Below are 13,939 nucleotides of genomic sequence, written 5' to 3' on the forward strand. Positions count from 1 at the left end.
TAAACCCAAGTTAAAAAGAAAATTTTCAATTTTCACATGTGGCAAACCTTCCAAATGTAATAAATCACAACTTTTTTATGATAAAATATTGTTATTAATAGCTTTTCTAGCATCGGCAATAAATATTGTTAATCATCATTGTTTGCCTTTGCGTGCTTTCTACTTGTAACTTCACTATTTTATCAACAATATAAAAGAATGGCAAATTAGTGTCAATCTTATTACTTGTACATATTGTCAACTTTTTACTTTATTAAGACGGAAGGAGGGTCAGTACAAGAAAATAGAGTTCTAGCGGCAGTTTTCGACCCGGCTGTTTGGCGACTGCCGCTACAATTGACGCCTCTCCCGCTGAAAATATTCACGCCTCTCCCGCCCTTCTCTCTCTCTCTCTCTCTGAATCATCCCTCTCTCGCTCTGTCTCTCACTCAGTCGTCTCTCTCCTTTTCTCTCTCTCTTAGTCTGAATCATTCCTCTCGCGCTCTCTCTCGCTCTCAGTCGTCTCTCTATTTCTCTCCCTCAGTCGTCTCTCTTTCTCCCGCTCTCTCTCGCTAAGTTCTCTCTCTCTTGCACTCGTGCTCGCTCTATCTCTATCTCTCTCACACACGATTGGACATCAGCGATTCTCTCTGTCTCTCACGGTCTCTCTCTCAGATACATCCACAGCATTTGATTCACAAGTAATTCCTATATATGTTGTTTTTTTTTTCTCTATTTGTTAGGATTTCTTCATTATTTCCACCACTTATGCTCTGTATTCTTTGATAAATGCTAGTTTAGTCTAAGTACTGAGGAACTCTAAAGGACAGCTTCGATTTGCCAAGGAGGTACTAAACTTCTCTCTTGCCGTCTCAGTCGCATTCCTCTATTTTTTTTATTTTGTTCATCTATTTTGATTGAAAATTATACTAGCTGTTATTTTGTTCCTAGTCAGCCAACTACATGTGCGATGGCAATAATTTGGTAAACCTAGCTTGGTGGTAATAATTTGGTAAACCTTTGTTATTGTTATTGTTATTCAATGTATATAAAGTGGCTTGCAACTAACAGAGCACCACTGCCTTATCAACATAATTCTTGTTTCGTAGTTGCTGTTGGAACCCTGTTTTCTGAATTAATTCTTGACAAATTTTCAATTAAATTACGTATTCTGAAAGACAAAACCCTTATTACTGTAGTATTTTTTAATATTTTTGGGAATTTGTGACACTAATCGATTCAGTGAAGTTACCGGTACAAGAATAGTCTTGTACATGGGGTTGGTACCATGTCCATGGATGATTTCTGATACACAAATCTTCTAAACAAATATGTAAGCAAAATCCTTGCTGTTTTCTTTTCTGAAGAAAAGAGGGGGATGACAATATATAGAACCAGTGGAACCACCGCTATATAAATGTGCCTTCAGATCACACAACAAAGATTTTTGGAACCATCCATTGCAGCTTTGTTCATGATTAAAAAATGAGGGAAAGAAGTCTTTCTGAAGTTTCTAACAAGAACAGGTAAAGAATTACTCCAAATATTGATTGCTCTATGAAACCTGCGGTAATGATGTTCCACACAAAAGGAACGGTCCTGCATACAGAAGAAAACAATGAATTCACATGGCCACACTCACACACAAAAATGAAAATTACTAGACTTTAAAGTAGATACTATCATAGGATCGGTGGTGGCTGCTGCCATGGCGGCATCCCCTCCACACAAAAGGAACGGTCCTGCATACAGAAGAAAACAATGAATTCACATGGCCACACTCACACACAAAAATGAAAATTACTAGACTTTAAAGTAGATCCTATCATAGGATCGGTGGTGGCTGCTGCCATGGCGGCATCCCCTCTAATGCAAAATGCTGATTTTGCTCTTCGAGAAGAGGATGCTGTGAAGTCTGGAATAGAGGAAATCAAGAAGAAATTGGGGATTTTTGTCAAGAGCATTGAGGATCTGGGTGAGCATGCTGACAAGTGCAGCAGGGATATAAGAAGGGCAAGAACAGTAGTCCTGCAGAGGATTATTAAGAATCCCAGCAACTGATACAGATTTTTGGTATGCTCTATTGATTTCAAGCTAAATACATGTTAAGTTCTGGATCTTGGATCTAAACTTGGATGGTTTCCAACTTTCATCTCTTCATGTCTAAATGTATTTATTGTTTTAACATTAATATTGTTCTTTGATTCACAAAATTGTGGATGGTGAGTGTTACATTCTTTTACAACCATGTTTATTACTGTTTTTGGTTTGATTCAAGCCTAAAGAATTTATTTGACTGCCATGCAGATGTGAGGTACCTGGCTATAGATCAATAAATGATTAAATCCCTAGAATATGTTATTCCTTCTGTTTATCAACATATCGTTGAAGTTGGAGAAACTTATTGGAAGAAAGCATCCAATCCAATTTCTTAAGTAGTAATTCTCTATGACTTGTATGACAACAAAAGGATTATGAAATGCACTAAATCCATTAAGTGGGACTCTTATTATCATACAACTGCCTAGGCATCTATTCTACATAGCTGAACTCTTAAGTTTGATGAAAAATAGCAAGGAGATTGAAACAGTATGGGCAATTTATTTATGGAAGTGTCATGCCTCAATGCTTGTTCTTCTTGCATTATCATGGAATAAGGAAAAATAGTAGATAATAAAAGAAAAGTAGTGATGATAAAGACAAAACAGTTATAGTAATAATAAGACAAGATTGTCATTCAAATGGTTTCAGAAGCTATCCCTTCTACTTATCTCCAAGTGAATTGGAATGAGAAAAAGAGCTTTAAGACAAGGTTGTATTGATTGTACTATAGGATCATTTGTAGTATGTTCATGATTTGTGATTGCCTAAGTATATCCTAGACCATTGATGGTAGAAAGGTACCCAGTTCCAACTTGATGGTGGCGTTGAGTAGGAGAATAAATGGTCTCTCCAATGGTCAAATAAATGTTGAAGTTAGATACTTAAATTCAGGACTGATGTTAGTTCATTTAACATCTTAGATTCAAGGTCTTTTTCAATAAACCACATGCTACCCAGGAGGCCAATGACCTAGTAGTCGAGATGGTTGCATGGAAAGCCCTCCATTTAGAAGGCACGGAATCAAACCAGCGGATACACAGGCTCTCTGTGCTATGGCCAGTGGGCCTCAAGTGCACCCTGCTCTGCCCCACCCCCAATTCCTCTTCACCAAAATAAATACTACTAAGGAGGAAAAATTATCCCTAATAAATGCAGGTAACTTATAGTCGTGGATAATTGTTTGATTGAATTCATTTAATCCAAGACAATGCCTGATGAGATGATTTCAGTCTCCAAGCTCCTTGACATATAAGTTCACAGAATTCATAAATGAAATGTACCAAAGTCATTATTTTTTTTCCTTTATAAGTGAGGGTGACAAGTCCAATACAGTGGCTTTTACAACTATCAGAAGCATTGGAGAAAAGAAACTTATATTTTCTTATATTTATTGGACCAATAGCTGTCTGAACTTAGCAAGAAGTTCAGATACATGTGTTTATTCAACACAATGACACAAAAGTTGAACAAACGTAAATAATCACGAGAAGAATATTCAAAATCTGTATTTAGCATGTTACATGGAAAAGACTTCTAGTTTACAATACCTCCCAGTATTATAGTCATTTTACTGTTCTTTACAGTCGTATGTCACAGTTTAGTGATTTAATATGTTAAATTTTACAAGGGTCAATCTTTCTCAAAGAAGAAAGAAAATCAACGAGGATACACCAAGCAGATGGACACAGAAAAATGCAGTCAAGAAGCAATATTCCTTCCAAAGATGTGGCCAATAGAGCCACATACACCATGAATTGATAGACACCAGAGTTTGTAAGAACAAAGGCCTGAGAAAGATGGCATTGCAATACGTAACAGTGATGTCTAATAGGAATCATGAGCCATTAAACATTACCTCATCCTCCAGAAAAAAAAAATGCCAATAGACCAGGAAATTGTATGGTTGAAATCACTGTGGCCTTGGCCTTGGTACTTCTAGTGGCAGCTGTAGACCTGTAGTCAAAGAAGGTCTGATCCAGCTGTTGTTTCTGCAATTATTAATGAATGTCTATCTAAAGAGATCAGAGAAGAAACCAAGTGCCAAAAACATTGCTTGGGGGGGGGGGAGAGAGAGAGAGAGAAAGAGAGAGAAATTATAAGCAAACTCACAACTGAATTATTCATAGTTGGATCTTTGACTGGTATTGCTTTCTTTCTATGGTTTTTCTTCCTCTGATCAGTGGAATTCTGCAATACAGGCTTTGTAGCATGTACTGACTTAGGATCTTGAACAGTACTTTGTTGGAGTAGAACCTGCTTCTTTGTGATGATCAACTCAGTTTCAGGTTTTATCAACTTTGCAAAGGTTGATTTGGCCTGGTTTTGACCAGTATGTTCTAAACATTACTGAATTTGTCAAAAAAAAAAGTTTAATATTAACAACCCAGTAAACAAATGACTGATCAAATGGTTCAATGATTTGACCAGTTGGGTCACCAGGCTGTTGACTTAACATCACTGGAAGCTCTTCGCAGGCCTCACTAGTCAGTACCTGGGAGCTAATTCTGTATTTGTCACATCGTTCATAGACCTTGGTATTGAATATTAGCCACTTGCTCTGCAACCAACAAATTGCCAGCAGTCACATCATTCAAATGGTTTTACACTTTTTTTATTGATGTCTATATCATACATCTTATATTTTGTTTCTTTTTGTTTTACGACTTTTATCTTTTTGTCTTTATGAGTTGTGAAAAAGTTCTTTACATTGTGCAGCTTTGGGATGGGTTCACACTTTTTATATTGATATCATTCTTGTTCATTTGTTATTTTGTATTCTTTCTCATACTATTAATCCAATGCCTCGGATTGTTACCATTAAAAATTTTATGTTTCTTACCTAGATTTTATAAGTATTTGAGATGTTTTACTTTCATGTTATAGACATGCCAAAGGTTGATCAATCTATATGCTTGTTGTAACATGATTTGTTTATTAGTTTCAAAGAGTTCATGTAACACAGCTGAGGGGGTCTATAACCAGAGGCTTCAGAATTTGGCTCTTACTCTTGGTAAGGTGCTTACCTTTCTATTTTTACTTAAGAGGGAGGTTCTCTCTCTCTCTCTCTCTCTCTCTCTCTCTCTCTCTCTCTCTCTCTCCCCCCCCCCCCCCCATTGCTTGTCTTTCATTGTGATCTGAATTTTATTGATATGATTAAGTTATTAAATTCTGGGATCAATTTGGCCTTCTTCTGAATGTAATTCATGTTAATAGGTAAGGTATGTAATGAGAAGTGTATTTGGTGACCCAAATAAAGCTCCACCCCCACTGGAGAAGCTTAGTCCTGAAGCAGTAGTTTCAGTCCTATGGAAAGGGGAAGGATCACTTGTTGAAGAGTTAGTCCGGTGCATGGCTCCTCATATGGAAGAGGGCTTGCTAGATGACTTAAAAGAGAAGATTTGAGAGCATGACCCTTCTGGATCTGTAGATCTCCAGAGAGAACTGCAGAAATCTTTATTATGGTAAGCAGTGTGGTTTACTGTCTCTTACAGCCGATGTTTATAATGATTTATGATTGTCACTCATTACTTCCCACCCCCCTTCTTTTACAAGGTTGAAGGATGAGGTTCGTACATACAAGTGTCGGCATGATGCAGCTGCTGATTTGATCCACCTTTATGCTTATACAAAATATTATTTTAGAGTTTGGGTTAGTTGAAATTTCGTAGCAGTGTTCTCCTGTATTTGATTAATATGGAGGTGATTTTCTTTGCTTTGACTAAAAAGAGTTCTTCACATGCATGCATACAGGACTGTAACTTCTCCTCCTGTATACATTAGTCCTCTAGACTTGGGCCCCAAGTATACTGATAAGTTGGGGTCAGGTTTCCAGGAGTATTGCAAGACATATGGTGAAAATTATTGTTTGGGGCAGTTGATTTATTGGCATAACCAAGCTAATGCTGATCCAGATTGCAGCCTAGGGAGGGCGAGAAGGGGCTGTTTGTTGTTGCCTGATAGTGCCTCCTTCTATGCCAAGGTTCAGAAGCCATTGCATCGTCAACGTGTCTATGGCCCAAGAACCTCAGATTTATGCTTGCAAGAATTCCTGATGGAAATCATGCAAAAGATCCTGATGGAAAGATCCCTCATAAATTCCATATATAAGACCTTACACTTGTGGTATGTGGATATTGATAAAATAACACTTATCCATTGAGCCACAAACTTGGGTCCCTATTCTTGAGTCTTTTGTTTTTTGGGGCAAAGCTGAAAACTTTATTCACATGAAGAAGGGTCATATAGATCTACCACTGGGAATACCTATAATGTCAGGCAATATCTGTAGTACTTTGGGAGGGCTCATCCGGGAAGCCCAAAGTAAACAAAAAAGATTCATTTACATCATTGAAAAGCTTAGATAAAAGATTGTTAGCCTTATTGGATTCCCTTGATATGTATTCCATTATTCATATATAGTTCAAAACATTATTTTCTCTTCTAGATTCTGGTCTTTGAGTTTGAGCCAGCCAAATTTCTTGGAGACTCAATGCTTTTACCATTTATTCTAAAGGCTGGCAGATAAATAATTGATTCTTAATTTTTGTATAGGAACTTACATTCTTATAATTACTTCTCGTAAGGAAGTTGGCAGCTATCTTGGTTTTCCCGTTTACCGGGTGATGTCTATGAGGTTTCTATCGTGCAATGATGCTTTGCAGCTTTCAACTGCTCAAGAAGTAAGGGTTTCTTTTGCCAATTTCCCTGGAACTAGAATCTACAAGTTTTCCTTGTAAAGATTGAATTGCATTTGTTTGGGCTTCATATGCAGAGAATGTGCATATATGATTTTGAAAATCCAGAAGGCTGTTGCAAGGGGACCATTGAAAGTAACATATGAAAAATACTTGCATCCTGATCAAAGTAGTGTTGCAGCAATAGAAGCAAATGACAGGCTTCCTCCGTGACATCAAGTCCTATGGGAGCTCAGATTATGTCACAATACGGTACAATGAGGACATGAAATTCAGGAAGATGGCATTAGGCAGGCAGGAGTACACAAGACTTTCTTTCCCTCATAAGAATATATGGATCTTGAGTTTATAAGAAGAGAGAAAGTGCGAAGAAAAGTTTCACTTGCAGATCAAATCCGGGCTTCCAAAAGCAAAAGAGTGGAATGTGTAGCAGTCACAAACTCTTTGGTTCAGACCCTATTGAATTTTTGTACAAACCAAGAAATTATCAAATTGAAAATACGATGTATTTGTGATTCAAATTGTTTGAATGGAGAATGTCTTTTTAAAATTTATTGTAATTGATGCTTTTTCATCTTTTGTATTTTATTTCAGTTTAAATGAATATATAGAGAAAACAGGTAATTTGAAGAAAATTAAATATAAATAGGTCATTTGGAAAACAACCTTTAGCAATAGTCGCCGCTAAAAGTAGTTTTTAGCGACAGTCGCGAAAACTACTGCTAGAACGTCTAGCGACAGTTCTTTTAGCGATAGTTTGCCGGTTGTTGCGAAAACTGCCTCTAAAAGTCTTTTTTTTTTTGTAGTGGGCTAAGGGTTCACACATGTATATGTATGTGACTATAATTGGGTCGTTTCAGTTTTGATCGGTTTATACACGATTGTTAGCACTCGATTTTTGCTCGGTCCCTTCTTTGGCCCATCTCCCACATTTTGGATGCTCGATCGAACCACACCAGTCACTTTAAAACATGCCAAAACCCTAAGAAGCCAAATTTTAGCCCAAATGCCCATAAATCCATCGTTAAATCTACATTATTCCCTTTCGATGGTCTTGATTATGCCACATCACCAAACTTCATCCCCGATCGAACTCCATCACCTAAAACAAAATCCTCAGACAACCAATCACGCAAAGTTTCAACCCTAAATTCCTGGATCTAGCCGATCATTCAACAGAGATCCAATTTTGATGCATATAACACTATGACGCTCCTCAAACCTAAAACCCGTGATCTACACATACCCCACACGATCAAACCCTTCTAACAACCTCATAATCCCAATCCATACCTACCCACCAAATTTTATCCCAAAATTCCCTTGTTTGACCCAACACCAAGCCTGGATTCTATTTTGACGAATCTTATTAAACAAAAGCTCACCTGTCATGAATCTCCATCATCCAAGCCTTATTTGAACAATCAGACCCCGCCACCATGCTCAAGGACCCAAAGAACCCCAGTACATTAAATTTCACGACCAAACACTTCTATTTGACCATTGAAAAAACAAGATTCCATTTCAGACACTCTTAATGATTAGAAAACCATAAGCTAAGATCGTGATTTGAACTAGAAACCAGTCAATCTACACTTCCGATCAAAGATTCATCATTTCCATCAGATTCGAGATGTTCAAAACGGCCTACCCACCAAATTTCATCCCAAAATTCCCCCATTTGACCCTTCATCAAACAAAGATTCTATTTCAGTAAATCTTATTGATTTTAACGTGTCAGTCGTAAATCTCAATTATCTCGACCCTATTTGTCCGATCAGACCTGACCATTGTGTTCAAAGACCCAAAAAACCCCCAACACGCCAAATCTCATGACCAAATTCATCCATTTGATCGTTAAACTAAAGAAATACCATCTTGACGCACCAGATTGAATTACCACATCAGCTTTCCAGCTTAGAATCTTAAGAGGGTGGGGACTGACGTAAGCTCCTTACTTAACCCCATTAAAACAACTAGACCAATGGATTTGAGCCTAATAGGCTTAAAAGGCTCAAAATACCAAACAAGCCCCCACTTAAAATTAAGAAAGGACAAAACCTCATTTAAAATTTCATCAAATTTACGTTTTTTGCCACTATTAGCCCCAAATAAGGGGCTGCAATGTCTGACACGCCCCAATCCCTCATTGGATGCACAAAATCCATGAGAAACCACCCAAAATCGAGAAAATTTGTTGCACAAAGAAGGTATGGTCAACTACAGTTTCTTCTTTCTCAAAATCCTTGCCTATTTCAGTAAAAAAAAAAACTCTACTAAATCATAGACATTGTAGCTGGATGAGTTTCAAACCCACCTCCCTCCATTTTCTCTATAAATAGAGGCCCAACTTGAGCTTAAAGGAGAGGGGGTAGTTTTCCCAGCTTCTGTGATACACCCATCTTGCTTGAAATCCCGAAATCTCTAAAATGAAGCTCAAGTCTCATCCCCTGTTTTCCAACTTAACACCAGAAAGGCTCAGCCCAACTCTTGCCTTGCTCAAGTTTCCTTTCAACTCCTTTTAGTTGCTAGAAAGTTTCCTTCAATGTTGTACATGAGAGGTATGACTCTTATTCCACCATCTCTTTGCTTTTAGTTTAGTTTCATATTACTTAAAACCCTAAAATACTAGGAAACTTGCATTCCCAGATTCCTCCAGATTGAGAAAAAGAGGTAGAGTGGCGATGGTCTTAGGGAAACCAATACCTAAGACCCAATAACATCATCTCAAATCAATTTTGTATGAAGTTGGGAACATTTTCGCCATATTTCATGAGCTTTAAGCAATCCTGTTAATTAGTGTTTTGCCAGAATTTGAGCCTGAACTTCTCCCATTTTGGGCTACTACAGCAGCTTGAGAGAGGGGTGCCTAAAACCTTCCCTCTCCTAATCCTTTAAATCCAAAATCTCTCGGTTAAGTGCTTTCCTTGGTGAAGCACGGAATCACTATCAAAGACTCAATTCGAATCTTTCAATCCTGAAAATGAAGGCCCATTTCCTCTAAAAAATGGGTGGCGACTCCAACTCTTTGAGTTGACCATGAGTTTCCTAGAGCTCACAACGATCAAACTGAAACTAACCCAATCTATTGGGTTTTCTTAATTTAGATACCAAAATTGACCGACACTATTTGAAAACTGGCCAATTCAAATTGAATTGGGTCAGATTGATCGGTTTAATCATTTTCATGAACAACCCTAATTGTTTTGCATTTGATGTGGAAAGGTAGAAGAAAGATAAAATCTATATCTATACTACTTTAAAAAGCATGAATGACCTCAAAAATATTTCTCGATTTTTTTAGGACAAAATTTACCTCTCTATATTTAAATTTATTGATAAAAATGAGAGCAAATAGGGTAATTGGTTATTGATATTAAATGAGTTGAAAAAAAGGTAATTTTAAGATATTCAATGTATTTAATTCCCTCTATTTAAATCCAACATTTAAGTTATTAACTTGCATTCATGTTCATTGAATCATATATTTAAAACATTTTTGTTTCTTTTCATCATTAAGTTCTATTAATTAAATTCATACTTAATAAATTAATAATTTCAATAACATAAAAGCTTATACTTTTAAATTCTACCTAGAAAAAATAGTGTTTTCATCTAAGTGGTGGTAAGAAATTAAACCATTTTTAATATATGGGTCAATCCATGTTGCCACGATTAAATAATGAAAAAAAATATAAATAAAAAAAATTGGAATTATTTTTAACATACATATTAAACAATAATAAATATGATAAATAAGAAATGTTTTTATTAATGATGGAAATGGAATGTTGTTGCCATGATTAAATAATAAAATTAAAAAAATTGATAAAATGAAAAAAAATGGAAACATTTTTAAAATACATATTAAACAATAATAAGTATGATAAAGAAAAACGTTTTTATTAATGATGGAAATGGAATGTAAAATTTAAAACAAATTGGATAAAAATGTTTTCTTATTCTCTTTCATTAAAATCTATATTTAAAATATATTTTTCTCATCATTAAATTCTTGTAATTAAATCCATAATATTACTTTTAATAGTATAAAAATAAATATTTTGAAAAGTAATTTGCAAACAAAACCATTTCCTTCCCTCCTAGTGGTAGGCAAGCAATTCGACCATTTGGGGTCAAATGGATAAATAAATAATGTCATAATTAAATAATAAAAGATAAAATAAATGAGTATGAAATGTAAGAAGCGTTTTTATTAATGATGAAAATGAAATGCCAAATTTAAAATCTACCTAGAAATGAAATGGCGCCATTGTCAAATAATAAAATTTGTAAAAATAGAAAATACAAAGAATCACAAAAAAAAAAAAGATAGAGAAAATTTTGGGCACATATCTAATGTTATATATTTATAAAAATAAAATATTGAGTACATCTCTAATATTATGCGTTCATTATATTGAACAAAAATAAGTAGTATACATAAGAAAAAATTTTATCAATATTGGAAATGTAATACAAAATTTATTGTCAAACTAGAAATCAAACTATTTTTGTGGTGGGTTAGTGGTTTGGGTTAAATGATATCATAAACAAACAAAAATTATTTTATAAAATATAAATGAAATATATAATTTAAATGGAAAATTATAGTTAAAGTCAATTGTACATTTTAAATTAGGTTGTAGGTTGGTCCAGAAACCAACAAAACTTTGACAACCAGCTCTACATTTCAAATTATAAAAACCCCCGCCATGTCATCGAAGGCTTATGTGGCTATTTCCAACATGGGACTCTTAATCCATGTTAGACACAACAAAAAGCCTATACTGAAAATAGGTTTTCAGTTTCTCTCACACTCCCTCTGTCTTTTGATCTCCCTCCCTTCTCTCTCACTCTCATAGTCATCTCTTGATCTCTCGTTCCCTTTATCTCTCCCACTCTCAGATTCAATATGTAGCCAAATCAAAACCTCTCTCTCTCTCTCTCAGTGTATCGTTCTCTCTTAGTCTTTCTCCCACTCCCTCTTTTTCCCTTTCTTTATTTTTCTTACAAATTTATACAATATTAATAAGATCGTATATAAGAACTAGAGTGACCAACCACTTGTACAATCAAGTTATAATTTCTATCAAGTTGGTGTAAATTTCATAGCCAAGAGTTTCTTGTGAATTTTTATCAAATTGGTGTAATGATTTTTTAACCATACAAAATTGGTCCCATGCTCTTTTATACGATCTAATTAATACCATATAAGTGTGTAATTAAAATAAAAAAAAAAGAATGAGAAAGGGAGCATGAGAGAAAGAGATTGAGGGAGAACAATCAGTAGAGAGAGAATAAGAGAATTTGATAAAAAGAATGTAAATACAGAAACCAAAAGATCATTTTTATATATTTTCAAATCACATTGTCGTTGAGGACAAAGAGACGACTCTAAGAATGAGAAAGAGAGAGAGGGGGAGAGAGAGAGAGAAAGAGAGACTAAAAACCTTTTTTCTTAATTTTTCAATTGCCCAACATTAAAGGGCAATTTCAATATAAGCTTTTTGTTGTGTCAAACATGGATAAAGTCCCATATTGGCAACAACCACATAAGCCTTCAATAACATGACGGGGGTTTTTACAATTTGAAATGTAAAGTCAGTTGTTAGAGTTTTGTTGGTTTTTCAACCAACCTGTAACCTAATTTTAAATGTACAACTGGCTCTAACTATAATTATCCCTAATTTAAAACTAATTCGAAAGCAAAGCTAATTTCTTATCTAGATGGTGGGTCAACAATCCAACTTTTCAAAGAAACTCTTGATGTCATAATTAAATATTAAATATAAAAAAAAGATAGAACACAAAAAATGAAGATATACAAAATTTTGTCGAAAACATTTGAGAACATTTCTAATGTTATGTATTCATTATATTAAATAAAAATAATTGTTAAAATAAAAGTTATTTTTATTTATGATAGAAATGGAATACAAATTTAATAATAATAATAATAATAATAATAATAATAATAATAATAATAATAATAATAATAATAATAACAATTGTTACTTGCTATAAGCATTTAAGTTTATTTTGAATTATATTTTACTTTTGTTAATTTTCAATTTCTATATTAACTATGGTGTATCTAAAATTCAATTCATTAATATGAAAAAAATTTCACATGTGCAACGCATGTGCTTAATTACTAGTAGCATAAAAAGAGGCATTTTCATAAAGCAGAATTGAACTAAAATGATATTGATGTTGCTCGATCCGAGGTAGTGCACGAACCAAGGAAGGTAGTCAGATAGTCCTTGCCAATAGGGTGGTGCCGAGGTGGAAGGACAAGGTCGCGATTCAAGACCTGTGATCAAGAAAGGAAGTCAGAGGCTTGAGGAGTTGTCCCCAGGTAGGCACTCCGACGCTCAAGTCAATAGAAGGTAGTGGATGGTCAGGCCGAGCAATAAGGGTGCTGGTCTGAGCAGAGTAACAGTATGGGTCTCAGAAATTGGATCCCTTACTTTGAGCGGGGAATACCTCTTTATAGCCGAAGATCTGTGTCCTGATCGGATTAAGCTTCCAGGGTTGCCGGGATGAGGTTAATCGCCGAGGTCCTTGGGATAGAGTCCTATTCCCCAGTAGAGTTGTCATCCTCTCTCCTCTTATCCGTAGTTGTGCTTATCTGCGTGACGTGTTGCTGATGTGGTTGAGAGGATAAGATGGGGGGTCACAGTAATAGCGTAGCTTGGTCGAGGCCACAGAGCCAGTGTGTATCGTGGAGTTGGTCAAGCTATGACGATGTGGCCGGGATGACCAGGCGATGACTGGGCAGCCACGAGTCTCTTAAGACCAACTCGGCCATGACCCGAACACCACTCCCCCAGTTCTGAAGTCAAGGAATAAAGTGTTTGGCCGAGGTGTAGCACGACAGGATGCTTTGTTCCTCGGTTGAGGAACTTCCAAGTTGAAGTCTGATTGAGCATCTGGTCCCCTTGGTGTTCCTCAGTGCTTGCCAAAATTTGGGATCCGTACAATGTGGGTTGTGGTCGAGGAGTCTTTCAATTGTTGGATGCGGAACTCCAAGAATTCTAATTTCAGAATCCGAACACCATTCCCCTAGTTCTGGAGCCGAGGAGGGGGAGTGCTCGGTCGAGGTATTGCGCAGTCATTTAGCCTGGCCGAGCACTGAGGTCTTGAGTTGAGTTTTGAGG

At 35.9% G+C, this 13,939-nt stretch overlaps 1 long non-coding RNA gene across 15 annotated transcripts; it reads left to right on the forward strand.

Annotated features, from left to right (window-relative positions):
- Positions 1-207: 207 nt before the first annotated feature.
- Positions 208-7,350, forward strand: LOC104587446 (uncharacterized). Of its 15 annotated transcripts, XR_016081940.1 has the most exons (9): positions 209-680; positions 776-827; positions 931-4,411; positions 4,510-4,616; positions 5,021-5,092; positions 5,296-5,543; positions 5,635-5,781; positions 6,634-6,761; positions 6,854-7,350. It is a non-coding gene; the product is annotated as an uncharacterized LOC104587446 (long non-coding RNA). The 15 variants fall into 15 exon arrangements; XR_016081941.1 differs by having other exon boundaries at positions 208-680; positions 931-4,616; positions 5,021-5,097; XR_016081935.1 differs by having other exon boundaries at positions 931-4,616.
- Positions 7,351-13,939: the final 6,589 nt, after the last annotated feature.

This window comes from Nelumbo nucifera, chromosome 2 (genome assembly GCF_055504915.1).
Source record: "Nelumbo nucifera cultivar China Antique chromosome 2, China Antique-T2T, whole genome shotgun sequence".
NCBI classification, from domain to species: Eukaryota; Viridiplantae; Streptophyta; class Magnoliopsida; order Proteales; family Nelumbonaceae; genus Nelumbo; species Nelumbo nucifera.